Here is a 12,410-nt window from a genome sequence, read left to right as displayed (position 1 = left end):
TCAGTTCCTCTCCGATCTCCAGCGCGGCCTGGCCCCTGTGCTGTCCCTCTCACACGCCGAGCTGTGGTCCCTGCTGAGGGACAGTGCAGAGCCTGCTCTGCCATTGCTGCTGGCCTACAAACCTGGTCTGCGCAGGAAAGTCCTTCATTCGGCTCCGTATGCCAAGAAAAACAGCTCTGCAGAAAGGGGTGATGGGCTCCGGCGCGGGAAGCCGCGCAGCCGGGCTGTACAAGCTTTTGGAAGATGGCCAGTCCTGCAGGGTCCCTCCCGAGCCCACTTAATTGCATGAAATAAGATGAAAAGACAGGCTAATGAGAAACCCCATCTGCCAGCCAGCTAAAATTAAGGCTGCCTCCTTCAGTGAAATATGCCCAGATATCTGTATTCTTTTAATATCTCTTCGTATGGCCGAGCAGGTTCCAGACATGTAGCGGTGTCTGTCTCAGCTCGGATTTTTTCCTTAGTTTTCCTAGTTTGCTCCTGAACAGCGGGGTAAGTGGAAAAAATTGGCTGAAGGATTCTGTTTCAGCATGAACTTATTTAAGAGAGCATCAGCTAATAAACACTGCAGTCCAACCTGCTTATTATTACATTATATTATGTGATTCAGTGATTCATGATAGCAAATTGGTTACGGATGTGATTTAGCAGGTGGTCTCATGCCACTTTATAACTTCCTAGAAGAAACCAGCATAGAAATGCAAAAGAAGAAAATTCTCAGAACAACTCTAAGGGGATTTTTGTAGGGAAAGGGGTTATATCAGGAGAGGTCTTTTATTTTACCCAGCTTGCCCTATACACCCATGCAACTATCTGTGCCCCCGAGTTGCTTATTTGTTGAGTTTACCTTACTAATGGCTCTGCTGGTGTTCAAGGAAAGACATTTCTGGCTGCGAAGGAGTGACGCCCAGGAGAAGAGCAGCAGCAAAGGGCTGCTCGGAGGCGGGGGACCCGCAGGTCGCTCACGGAAGGATGCAGCACATGGTGCTAAAGCCCGACATGTGCCGAGGCTTTGCCACCTGCAGAGCGGGGACCGATTGGAGCTGGAGCCGCTGTTCTGCATCGTTTGTCTTTCTATCAAAGCCAAACCCAGCTGATGAATCGCGTGGCATCTTAATTGTCCTTTAACCGCCCACTGTTGTAAATCAGGAATCAAAAGTTAGAGCAATGCAAAATCACAGGCAAGAAAGGAGAATCTATAAAACCTTAGAAACAAATAATTACCAAACAACTCATAGTACTTGAAGACCACACAAGTACAAATTCTTAAAGCAAATTGCACACATCTTTGGAAAACATGTATTGATTTCTACCATGCCAATTGAGAAATAAATGTCTAATAACATTTTCATGGATTAAAACTGAGGGAAAAATGTATTTTTTTTTGTCTTTCCACAACCTATTGTTCAAACAAAGTAGTATAAGTTTATCAATCTTGTGACAATAGCTTTCGGGATAACTGCTTTATTGAAATTAATCTTTCTTCATTTTTTCCATTCAGCAATGCAGAAAGAGCCAGGAATGGCAAGAATAAAATGACTCCGATTTATTTTTTAATTGTAATTATTTTAATGCTGGGGTTTCGGATGCTTTGGTGGTTCTCTTTGAGAATATAAACTTTCTGCAAACTGAAAAGGTTTCTTTGAAAGTGATGAAGCCCAGTTACTAACTGCAGAGCTTACCTGAGAGGTTTTATCGGCGCTGGTGCACGACTGAAGTGATGAATGAGTGTGCGTGAGTGAAGAGCGAATAACATGTCTGCCTGCCCAAATGCTATAAATTTCCCGTAAAATTCTGCTTTCACATCGTCTTGAAGCAGGATCAGAAGCAGGGATGGACTTTAAGTCAGGACAAACTGCTGCGTTCCCAGATTTTTCCTGGGCTGGTTCATTTGTTCCCTTCCCTTTGCCCCAGGATGAGCCTGTGCAAATGAACACCCCACCCTAATGAAAATAACTCACCTTTCAGGAGGGGTTGTGCCCAGGGAAGGGAGAAGATCTGGCTGCTGCAGATGGAAAGAAACGCTGGGAAAAAAAGCACCCACTTAAATATTTAAGCTGAGATTAAAGCGAAGAACATTGGTACAGCTGGAAGAGCCTGCACGATATGATAAGAGTGTGTTTTTAAGGAGTTCTCTTTTTTGTGAAATTAACTTTGGATCCTCATCAGTGTATTTAGGAGAAAAATATTACTCCAATGTCTATAGAACAGAGATAAAAAGGAGATCTACTGAAGGAGAAAGAATGAATTCACACTTTTAACATTTATTCACACTTTTAACATTTATTCTGAGGTGCAGAAGATACATTACCCTACATTACACCTATATTAGACTTAAATAAATTTCATTATGAAAACAAGATTAGAGGAGAGCAGTGCAATTGGAAAACATCCAGTACTTACAGGATTGCTTAAAATAAAGAGCTTTCAGGGTGGTAATGCACGGCTACACTTGTGCATAACCACATATAAAATAGATGTTAAAGTGGTGTCAAAGGACAGCATTACACACACATCGGGAGGGTTGGGGCTGCACTGTGCTGCCCGGGTCCAGCTGCTCCCCCGCCGTGTGTGCCAGAGAGGGGTGGGTTTTTTTAGGAAAATGCTGAAAAAGTGGCGTACCATCCCATTTAGTGGCAAAAGAAAAATTGCTGTGTAGGAAAATGCTGAGCGCAGGGACAGATGCTGCGAGCACAGACTGCACCCGTCAGAGGAGCCACGCGCTGCCCTCTGCGCTCACCGCGCTCAGCAATGGCCGGTGTTACAGCAACACAACCCGCCACAGCCAAAACAACCAGCAGCCGCCACTGTTCACGTTCAGATCAGCCCTCAATGCAAATACACCAGCCGTTTTCCTCTCCCAAAACGTGTTGCTCTGCAAAATTAATTCACATTCTTATTATGCAAAGTAACTTGGTACTGGCATTGCAGAAAGCTGTCTGCTTTCTGGTTGAGGTCCTTGCTAATTAAAAAGTGTTTGGAGTTGAGCGGCAAAGCATGTTCCATAGGAGTGCACTGTCAGAAGTGTGCTGCTAGTGGTTCAGCTAATTTTTGGTAGCTGTTTTATACAACTTGGTTGTGGAAGCAGGGTGGGAAATGCAACCTGTTGATTCTTACGACACTGCTTTGGGATGTTACAGCTCTTGGATAATCAGTGCAAGGGACCAGCCGCCGCCTCTCAAACCGTGGGACAGGGCAGGAGCCGGGGCTGGGGGACCCCGCGGTGCCAGGGCAGGGTCTGTCCCACGGCTGGGGATGGGGACACATGTCCCCCCGGTGCCAGGGTGTCCCAGCTGCGGGGAGGTGACAGGGTGTCCTGTCCCCAGCCCCAGGACCTGCCAGGCTCCTGCAGAAACTCCTTCTGCCCCAAATCCGTGCGGAGCTGTTGCAGACGAGCCTGATCAGCTTCTGTAATTAAGGAGCTTTTGCAGCACCTCTAGGTACTACCCTCACCATTTACATTTATACGTGCACATCTTCCAAGTGCAGTAACTTCAACATGCTAAAGTTAGACCTTGTTTAATTAAATGCAAATTCTTATTTTCTCCAGTTTTATTCAGGGAAACCTTGGTTAGGAACACAGCAAGATATAGCACTTCAGAGAAAGAGCAGAAAATAACTTAGAAATAAGAAAGAGAAATTGATTTATCTTTAACAAAAAGTAAGCACCATCCTGTTTCAGCAAGACACAAAGGGCCGTATATTTGCATCAAGTGCTGAGCTGCCTCAGGACCACGAGGAGACGGATCCTGTGCGAGGTGGACACGCTGCACAGGGATCATTTCCTGTGTCCTCCTGCACGTCACTGGTGAATCTAAACTGAGAATTAAAATTTATAAATGCAATTTATTTGTCACTCAGTATTTTTCTGGATGAGAAGCTTGAAAACAAGTTTTTACTCTGCTAGTATTTTTACTTTTTCTTCCTTGGCTCCTCCTGTGCTGTGCTGGTCCTCCTGCCTGCAGGTGACGAGCAGAGGACCAGCAGCACGATGATGGAGGAAAACACCGGTTCAGCTGGCTTAGAGGCTTCCAGCTGATCAAAGCTTTTAGAAATGTTTTTATTGGGACAATGCATAATAAAAGTTGCAAGCTGAGATGTAGGCACCTCCTGGCAGGCAACCCGTCTCCAGCAAGACAGGGGAGGTGGCAGCGGTGGCAGCGAGGACGTGGCGGGTTCTGCTGCCACCCACTTATGGCTCCGCGGGGACACGCCAGCCAGCAGAGTTCCATGGCTGCAGATCCTGAGCTCTCGCTGAATAATTTAACTGTGAAAAAATGCATCAACCTTCCTCTCCTGGAAGTCTCTGGTGAAGAGAGCGTGCTGCAGGAGAGGGCAGAGGGGGAATTCAGGTTTGACAAACCATGAGCTGCTGTTCCAGGAATTTGAAGTATATAGAATAGGTTATTTTTATAACCCATTTAAGTTTCCAGAATCTTTCAGTAAATTACTGATACACTGATGTTTTCAGAACAAGAAAATTTCAAATATGGCTTTTTCACAATTTTGGTTGCGCCATCTCAGGTATTTCATTTTCAGTGCCAGCTCCAAAGAGCAGCACTGGAGACAACAGGCACCACGCTGAGGGCAGCGTCCTCAGAAAAACGAGGTTTGGTGTTTAGAGTCAAAACCAACGTCAGCTCCCTCCTTCCTTTCCACACCAATAGGCACATCTACATCTTTATTTACATATGAAGGCAGAATGGTAAAAGAATTTGTCTGAAGACAGTACATCAGGCAAATTAATTTAATGTTCTTATTAAGTATCTCATATGCATGGCATGATGTAGGTGGCTTACTAGAAAAGCAAACTGCATTGAATCTAAAAGACAGACTGGCCTGGAGGCTGGTTTAGCCAGACCCCGCACCCCCTGCAGACCCCGGTCCCATACAGCCAGGTTTGAGATGGAAAATTCTCCCAAGCTGGAGGAACCACATTGTGCTTCACAGTCTATCAAAGTCCTCCGGGCTCATAGAATCCCCTTTTTCTTGCTGAAAGCCTCTTTTCACCCTGTGGTGTTACTGCATAACAAGTGTCAGCCCTAGCAGAGCTGAGTCCTCAGTGAGCCGGGGTGAGTACGGGCGACCAGCACGGAAATCTTACAGAAAATTCCATTTATTCTTTGGGGTACTTGATGTGAAATGCTTATAAAGAGCCTATCACCTCAAATGCACTTATAAAATACATTCATGCCATGATGAACAAACACAGAAGACTGTAAAAATGTGTGAAACTTACGAAAGTCCCCCAAAATGGCAGGAAGACATGACTGTGACACTTGCTCAGTCAGCTCTCATCCGTGCACCGGCTGCAGCAAATGGGCAGTTGCCAATATTTATGATATTGCTCTTTCTTATTCTCCTGGATAAGCCTACCTATCATTTTACACTGACACCAGCAGTAAAGCCCCCAAATCTGTGTGAAAGTGAAAATCACTGCGGCCAGCTCTGTCTATTACATCTGGCTGTTAACATATCACCCGCTTGATGCTCGGCTGCACTGTCTTCATAGGCACTGAGTATGGATTGACTGGTTTGTGATTCCCTTGGTCCCTCTTGTTAAAAATAAACACTCTTGCTCCTTTCCAGTCCGCTGGGACACCCGTGAGCTCTTGAAGATAATCAGGAACGTCAGTGATTGCTTCCCCCCACTCCCAGGTTTGCCTGGGTAAATGTCACAAGCCTTCCTGCCTTTCATTAACATCTCATTTAATTTAAATATTTATCGATCTTTTATCTCCCTATTTTGACGTGGGTTTTTACCATCCTGCTGTAAAGATGTGACCGACCACCAGTGGGGCAGGTGATCAAAGTCACACAAAGCCACATGAATATGAACATATCCTCACACCGTTTGTGAAACTCATTCTTTTGTACAATAAACAGGTGCTCTGGTTATTCTGATGAGAGATAACAAGGTCAGCGATATCACTTCAGTTAAGCTCAATTACATTTTTAATTCCCTGAATGTTACAAATATCTTTTCTAATTTCAACAATTCTTCAGTTAAACATGAGTTATATGATGCTGGGGTTAGGTTGAAGGAAAAGGGTAGGTGAGGATAAAAGGTCAAATTTTCACACATTTCCAATCTCAAAATTCTTCTTCAGTTTTGTACAAAGAGCTTCAGCATTTATTTGTTTTATTGCAATCATCTGATTTTTCTTTCTTTTATGCCGGCAAACACGAAGGGATGAACTTTTCCCATCATCCAGCGCTGCCTCTTCACAAACAGGGCGATTCAGAAACCCCGATCACACATCCATGAGACACATCCAGCTACCCTAACACTGAATGTACCGTTAGGACATAACACCGTGTCCTTTTGCTTCACGCACATTGATGTTTTAATTAACAAGAATCACTAATGCAAGATCTGCATGAGTGAGGTCAGAGGCACAGTCCTGGGGTCTCCCGAGAATTTTTCTGAAACGTGGCATTATCTATGAGAACATAAACAGCCGCAGCTCCACATCGAAGCAGGGTTGAAAAGCATTTTTCTTTCCTCTCTCTGAGAATTAAAGATCTAAGAAAAGTTGGTATTTCCTTCGAAGAGAGTGAGAAGAGACATTTCCCATCCCTGCTCCTCCTGCACAACCAGACCCAGCCCGGGGTCCCTCTGCAGGGACATCCCGGGAACCCGGGACCCCCTTCTGTGCGGCTCCAAAATCCCAGGGAAGTTATCACACGTACAACTTCATTTGTATTTAGACACGGACCATATGTCTTATTGATCTGGTAGCATAGCTGTTTCCAACAAATTGCGTTTATTCAGATGAAAATAGGGAAATAAATGTCAGTAGCTGTGAGTGGGAGCGCTGGCAGAAGAAACGGGTCTCCGAAGCGTGGGGCTCAAGAGCCTGCGCAAATCCGAGCGGAACATGGAGTGGAAGCACAGAGTCACTTAGTGCCCCTTTCAACGCGGCAGCAGCAACAGGCACAACTGCTTATGGCATTTTCCTCCATAATGATGTATTGCTGAGAAAACACTCAAGTAAATATCGTATGAGATTTTTTTTTTCTTTTTTTTTTGGCAGAGATGGTTAAAGCACCAAGGAGCTTAAGGAGCTTTTTCTGATTTCCCTTCAACAGGAAAAAATGAAAGTGAAAACAAACCATGTCTTTTCAAATAGGAAGTGTATTCTTGTCATATTTGACCAGGATCCTGTACAGCAATTTTAGTTTGCATGATACATAAAGAATAATAGTTTTGAAAATAGGTCACATATAATAATGTGACTATGGGAAAGAAAACCACCACCATTAAAAAAAAATTATTCACACTCTAACAAAGAGGAGTAAGCAAGTAGGTATTTTTATCACACCGTATTGAGATTTGCAGCAATTAGCACTCACCATTTTTCATCTCTTCTGCCAGATTTGTTCTCCATTGCACGAACTTTCATGGTTAAACCTGGTGTCTGATCTAATCCCAGATGTCCAAAGCTCCCTTATTTTCACTGGAGTTAAGCGGGATTTATGACCCTGTATCTGAAAAGTAAACAGAGGATAGACCTTATTTATTATTGAAGATACAGTAGGGTCTTTTGAGGTGAAAAATGATAAAGAGTTGGCACATCCACCAGGTAAGCTGTATTTGCACCAGCAATCTGGCTGGAACAGCTCTTTCCACCCCCGTGAAATGGCACGAGGACACAACGCACCTCTGGATCTGCACATTCTGAACATCCACCTCCCAGGCAGGGGGATTACTGCTAGATTTTATTTGAAAAAGGGATAAATGAACTAAATAACTCAGAGAATAGTTTCAAAAGTATCATCGCATTCAAAAGAAATGACCCTAGACAATATACAAAGCAAAAAGAGGTGGAAATCGTTGATTGTATGATTTACTGTGAATTATCCACACATGCACTGTGCTAATAAAAATAACAGCTTTCATCCAATTTAAGACTTAAAAATGATGATAAGAGTTCTGCAGTTGCTTTTCTCTGTCACAGACCACGGAGTGTCACTCAGGACAGTTTTCTGCAGGCAGTTTTGATGTATAATGTTTTACATCTGATCTGATGCTGAGCACTGCAGATTTGATAGAGCACTGCGGGTTCTCCAGGTGGATAATCAACAGGGCTTTTTTCAGCACCAGCCCTTATTAAATTAATTTTATGGCCTTGTGCTGATTTTTTTTTCCGCATGGATTTCTCATACACATTTGCTGTTGAATACGTAGTTACTCCAAATCCTGTCAAAAAGGGAAAGCAAGAACATAGATCTGTGCCGGCAATTTTCTAAGCTTTGCTTGAAACAATCAAATATAGCAATGTAAATTTACTTAGTTGCTGGACTCAACACTGAGATTTCAAGTGTGCCCAGCAGTGATTTGGGATGTGACTTGTTTTTCTGCATCGTACTCTTGCTGCTTCAAAAGCAACTGGAAAGCAAGTTGTGTTGCTTTGGTGTGCCTGGAATAGTTCATTCTCTTGCCTAGTATGCAAAAAAACCCCAAAACCAAACCAAACCAACCAACCAACCAACCAAATAAAAAACCCACCAAAAAAACCCAACAACAAAAAACCAAACCAAACCGAAACATAACCAGGAAAGAATTTAAGTTAATATTATAATATATTTTAAAATATCCCCGCTGGGATGTGCCCCAGCAGACCTGCTGGTCAGAGCAAAGCTCCGCAGAGAAACCAGAGACACTGTCAGCCTGCGGTTGGCTGGCTTGTTTTCTATTATAACTGAAATGCAAGTTCTATTTTATTATTGTTGTCTGTATAAAAGTGAGTATCCTCCATGGTAAAGAACACAACCCTTTTTTTTTCCCCTATAAAAGCATTACTGCATTTTAATAAAAACATGTTGAATGCTGGTGTTTTTAGACCCCACACTTCCCAGGCACATGTCTCTGTATTCAGGTGAGTCAAAAAATAAAATAAAAATCCAAGCCAAGTGTGCCCCAGGCCCAAACCCCAGAACACTGAGATCCAGACAATTTGAAATGATCACAGTTCTCCACCTACACAGACACATTTTCTAATTCAGACCAACAAAAGGTTCTTTTCTGGTTTGTTTAGATGCTATAATTGTAGAAGGCACTGGCAAATTAAGCATAAAAGTGCAGAGGAGTGGGGAAGAGTCTTTATATTGGAGAAATACTATGATAAGTGATCTACTTGAAGTGCAGTCTGGGTTTCTTTTATTAGAGTATTTACCATTAACTCTATCCCAAGTGGCCAATTACTGTCCTTTTTATGTCCTTTTATTGTGAGATTCAGAGAACACTCTGCAAACAAACCCCTTCTGATATTCCTCAGCAATTATTTCTGTGATTACAGAGCTTTCTTCTCTTCCATGTGTGCAACATCTGCAGCACCCCAGACCCCGTTTCCACAGATAAGCCCAGCCTGAGCCTGGCCCAGCTGGAGTACGTTAAGCCCAGACCAGGGCAGGTTGTTCTGTGCCTCCAGCTGAGATCCCCTTCCCAGACCAGCGCTATAGAAGCTGTTTTCACCAGTTCTGCTTCCCGGTGTTGTCACCGAGAGGCGGGACAGTCCTGGCAGGGGCTCAAGGTGTGTGGCACGTCCTCCCTCAGCTGCCACCAGCGCCACGCGGGTGTTGCCAGTGGTGAGGGCTAAACAAAAGTTTATTATACTAGTGCCAGTGCGCTATGGAGAAAGCAAAACCTGCAAGACTTTTCCTGTAAGACTTTTAAAAACTTGTCTGATACCTATAAAATTTTAAAAAAAACCCATCGGCTTTTATTTAGTGCTAGCTTGACCTTTCTGCCTGGCTAAGCTGCTGCTTTAATCTCTGTGCAAGCTGCTGTTTCTGTTGCATCTGGGTGAGCGGTGTTCGGAAGCAGCTCGAGTGCCTTTGTCTGAGAAAAGTCCCCAGCGTCCTCACGCAGGTGTTGGGCTGTGGTGAGAGCCGGGATGTGGACTGTGGGAGGGAGGGAATGAAAAGCTAAGAGTGGTATCAGCAAAGATATTCATCTTCTAGGCACCACATATTTGTACTTGGTAAACAGATATTACAAGTTAGTTGTCATTGCGTTACAAACCCCTTGCGGCGGCCTCATTATTGCTTTACATTCTGCTGATTGCACATTAGCTGTCTCTGTTCGGCCACCTGGATGTCGGGCTGAACTCCTCGTGCTGCCTCCGAGGACAGGGGTGGGTTGGAGGGAAGGGCTCCGAGATCCTCAGAGTCAGTTCTTGACCATGATGAACGTGTTCAATAAAGTGGCTCAGCCCGCTGAAATGACCTCTTTTCCCTGATCCATGGGATAATCCAGTTAAAGCACAGCGCATCTCCGTTCAGGAAATCACTTTACAGCAGCGCGTTGGCGTTTCCCCACGAGCTGGAGCCTGGTGCTCGGGATGCTCCGCAGCGGGGACGCCAGCTGGGGCGGTCATCTGCGGTGATGGCATCGCTCTTATCACAGGGATATCTCGTTTTTCAGCAGCTCAGGCTATACTGTCCCCAGAGAAATGAGCCACAGAGGGCTGTGAGATGCGTGTGTTGCAGAACATCTACCTGAAATTTGTGTTCTTGTAAAAAGTTCAACTGCAAAACAGAGCATCTTACTTTAAGTGATGTAGCTTGAACACGAATGGCTTAAGTAAGCAAGTTCAAGAGCTGGTTGGGCAAATCCACTCTGACCTCATTCTCTTCTATATTCATATGTTATTTTTTGGTTCCAGATTTTGACCTTGGTGTCAATGCCTTGTGCATAAATACTATGTAAAGGCAAATGCATTTATATGAAGACAAATACAAAGTGCTGCAGCTATTAGTCTGTTTTAGCTTTTGATACAGTGTTATCCACTGTTATTCTTACCTTTTTATTTATATTATTTTAGCAATGAATCCAACACAGATAAAAAAAGACAGCGTCCATCCTAAAAAACAAAAAAACCAACAAAAACTCCCCACAAAACCCCCACAAAACAAAACACAACAAAACCACAATAAACAACAACAACACACAAAAAATTCCAACCTTGCCTATCACCATAGTTACCTGACAAAAAAAATCATCATGTGCTCAATAAGTCTCGGTCCCTGATAAGGTGACAATATGTTAAGAGATACCTTGTGTTTTTAATATGCACTTATGAACTATTCATCTTCAAAAAAATACAAGGAATGATAAAATCTATATATGAAAGCATTTTCTGTGATGGAGTATTCAGCTTTTAAGAAGAATGCCTGTGATGCCATGTGCTCACAGATTGTGGGAGGTCTATTATTTACAACAGCAAATGGAATTTAAAAAACGTGCCAGGTCTGTAGATATGGATGCACAAGTCTGGTTACACAGCTGATGTGGTGGAGCTTGGTCTTCTCCCATCACATGCCTCCAACACAACCCACTGGTTCACTTCAACTGACTGTCCAATACCTGTCCAAACAGGTATTTTAGGAATTTTTGGCACAAGAAAATTATTAATGCCTCTTTCCATCAGCTCACAGCCGCTGCAAGCATCACTTTGTCCAGAGCCTATTTTGTTGTTTAGTTTTTCATTGGAAAATTTGCTTGGGCCATTGTAACAGACAGGCAGCTACAGCTTCGTGCCTCTCGTGCAGATGTTTCACGTGAATTGGTTTGAAGTTCAGCTTTGAAGTGTAGCCATATAACAAAGCGCTGTTCTTATTTGTATATCACGAGCTTGCTGCCAACTTGGGGCGTTATCTCGGCTTCACGAAAATGTAAACAGCAGCGAGTCAACAAAACTCAAACAAAACTGAATTCTCCTGAGCTGAACCTGAAACCTCAGTGCTGGAGGAAATTATTTTCTGAAGTGTCTGACACGCGAGGAAAGGCTTTTAAAGATGAGCAAAACCGGAAGTTAGCTTTAAGGTAAATCATTCTGGAAGAGGTGTCACTTGCGAGGATGTTTTCTGGGACCACGGGCTCATGGGGGATGTTCGGGAGAAGGGCAGACCGCAAAGCCAGCTGTCCCCACAGGTACCTGCATTGCCCACGGGTCCCAGATCCCCGGCTGAGAAGTCCTCTGTAATGCCATTGTAAAGGAAAATGATCCTCTTTCTACAGAAAGAAACACAGAATTGGTCCTGCTGGAGAGCTTGTGCAGACAAAAAAAGGAAACCATTCTCGTTTTAAGTGTTTTCAGAAGGATTCCTCCAGCGCACGGCGCTGTGGCGGCTGCATCCCTCGGATGCTCCCAAGGACTCGTACCAGGAGCTCATCTTCTGAAGATCAGATTCTGTTCCTGGCAAAAGATGTCCCATCTGCCATACTAACATTTTACTAACAGCGCTGTTATGAGTGTGAGCATCGCTCTACGTGCCCAGAATCCTGCTGTGAACAACTTCTGCTTGATCTGCGGGTGTGAGAGGATCTGCTGCTGCTTTGGTCTCCATGGGCTGCTGCTCCCTGGGCGCCCAGACACCGGCTCACGTCGCTGCTCAGGGGCCTG

Source organism: Caloenas nicobarica, chromosome Z (genome assembly GCF_036013445.1).
Source record: "Caloenas nicobarica isolate bCalNic1 chromosome Z, bCalNic1.hap1, whole genome shotgun sequence".
In the NCBI taxonomy this organism is placed as follows: Eukaryota; Metazoa; Chordata; class Aves; order Columbiformes; family Columbidae; genus Caloenas; species Caloenas nicobarica.
The sequence above is the reverse complement of the archived record's forward strand: the minus strand, read 5'-3'. Positions refer to the sequence as shown.